Source organism: Cheilinus undulatus, linkage group 5, assembly GCF_018320785.1.
Source record: "Cheilinus undulatus linkage group 5, ASM1832078v1, whole genome shotgun sequence".
Classification (NCBI taxonomy): Eukaryota; Metazoa; Chordata; class Actinopteri; order Labriformes; family Labridae; genus Cheilinus; species Cheilinus undulatus.
The window spans coordinates 20,863,232-20,865,930 of record NC_054869.1 but is presented as its reverse complement, the minus strand read 5'-3'; positions in this window follow the sequence as shown (position 1 = coordinate 20,865,930).

Genomic DNA, 2,699 nt, shown 5'->3' with positions numbered 1-2,699 from the left:
AGAAATAAAGTAAATATATTGATATTATACACAAATAGCTTTGAACTTGTACTTTTCAAAAAAATGTTTGAAAGCATGTCAAATTTATTGAGTGTTCTGCATGTACCTCATGGAATTGTGCAGGTTTTTCCACATATGTTGTGATCTTGATGATTTGGCTGAAATATGTTTCTAAATTCTTCATATTTCATAGTTCTTTGGGTACCAGTCTTTCAATATTAGTTTCTTCATATCATGTTTGGATAGTGTCCAATTCTATTAAGGGTTTTGTGAGGAGAATGTAGTGCAGTAGTTTCACCAGCAGGTTGTGCTGTTAGACTAAGCCATGAGCCTGAGTTGTCTCAGTAGCAGAGTTTAGACTAAATCTGAATTCATTCAACAGAAGACCTGCACAAGTCATAAAAATCTGTTTTCAACACTGTTTTTTTTTTTTAACAAAATCTTCAGGTCACAACCATACATCCTACAAGACTATTATTTTCATAGCGTATCAGTGTTTAGCACATAAATCAGACTTATTTATGCATACTTTGTCAGACATGCTACATGAACCTCAGCAAGCTGACATTTCATTCAGGAGCTGCAAATAGGGCATGTTAATGTGAATTACAATAAACTTACAGAGCACAGGACCAGAGGAAAGTAATGCGTATGCTAAAAACGCTGATGCTGCAGAACTGTGGACCTGCCTTAGCACACTGCCCTACATTTGTTTTTCTCTATAGCATGACTGCAAGTTCCCCCCTCATGAATGTCAAATGCTTTATATGCTTACATGGCCGTGCATAAAAGGAGCAGATGGTGTGAAAACAGAAGCTGCTTGAGTGCATGAATTTTACCAAGTTCCCAGCAGGCCTCCTTACATGGCAGTGACTTGACCCCGCCCAATAGAATAAGGCACCACCACTAGGGTAATAACGTGAATTTCCTTGATGTAATCTTTATGTAGGAATGCCTGCTGTGGTTTTCACCAGGACTGGCCACCCTGTCATTATAGAGGACTTGGCTTGTGATTAAAGGTAGATGCCCCAGTGAGAGTAAAACATACCTCTTGCCTCATGAGATGCAGATGTCTCAATGGTGATTAGCAGGAAGACTTACTGTGCATTCAGGAAGTATTCAGACCCCCTTCTCTTTTTTCAGTTTTCTTATGTTGCAGCCTGATGATACAGTAAAAGAATCATTTTTGTTTTCATTAAACCCCTTGGTCTGCCTTATAGACATGTATTTTTTCAGGACCTGGACTATCAGTGTATGTGTTCAGCAGAGATATCAGGTAAATGAATCAAAAGTTATATGACCAGATAAATCAAGTAAAAGAACAAAATAGAAATTGAATCTCATAGAACTTTATACAAATCACACCCAGATCAACAATGAACAAGCCATTTCTCATCTGCATTTAGTTCACACAGACCTTGTCTAACAGAAGAGAAAATAACAACTTGTAAACAAACACACAACAGAAATTATCACTATCATTTTTCTCTGTGAGACACATATGTGTTATTCCAGTGTCAAAAATCACATTTTAGGAGTGCAAAAGTCCTCTTTTCATTAATTAGGCCATAGAGGAGGCCCTTTTCTTCACGTTCCAAACTGGCAGATAACGATCTTGTCTCTTGTTGATCTTCATCTGGTGCTGATTGGTCACTACTGCCAAGAAAACAATAGAGAAAGAAACTGGAGCTTTGTGATTGGACAGCAAGCTAACAGGAAGTTGATGTCATTTACTTCTAGTGTCAAAATGGAGAAGTGATACTAACACTGCTGTTTTTAATCATAGAAAAATGTCCCATTATTGTGGATTTAGATATGGGGATTTGTAATATGAAAGCTCTTAATAAACACTGTTCTTTGCACCTGGATTACAAATGCTCTGGAAGGGATATAAACACCAAAAGCAATCTGTAGATAAGCAAAAAGGTAAGCTTCAGATCACACTTTACTCAATGGAGATCTGTCTTATGGTTGCTGAGCTATTGTAAACAACTCATGTGCTCCCCCGGGAGTCCAGCCAGTATCCCGTTATGACAAAGCACAACTTTTTTTTTTTTTTTTTTAAACAAAACTAAAAAACTGAAATATCACAGTGACATAAGTTTTTAGACCCAACTTTAGCTCAGGTTCTTCCCATTTCTCTTGATCTTTCCTGAAATGTTCCTACACCTTGACTGGAGTGAAGGCCACTTGGAGTGTTCTGCCAACTCATAGTGGGCTTTCATGTGTTTTGCACTGAAGAGAGGTTTCTGTCAAGCCACTCTGCAGTGGAGGGCTGCAGTGAAGGTTGTCCTTTTGGAACTTTTTCCCATCTCCACACAGGATCTCTGGAGCATGGTCAGAGTGTCCATCAGGTTCTTGGTCACCTGTCTTACTAAGGTCCTTCTCTCATGATTGCTCGGTTTTTGCTCGGTGACCAGCTCTTGGAAGAGTCCTGGTTCTGCCAGACTTCTTCCATTTGAGAAGGCCACTATGCTCTTAGGAACCTTCAGCAGCAGCAAATTCTGTATAGCCTTCCCCAGATCTGTTTCTTGCAACAATCCTGACCTCATGGTTTGGTTTTTGCTCTGATATACATTGTCAGCTGTGAGGCCTTCTACAGAGAGATGTGCGCCTTTTCAAATCATGTCCAATCTATTTTATTTACCACAGGTGGACTCCAATCAAGGTGTACATCTCTGCAACTATCAAGAGAAATG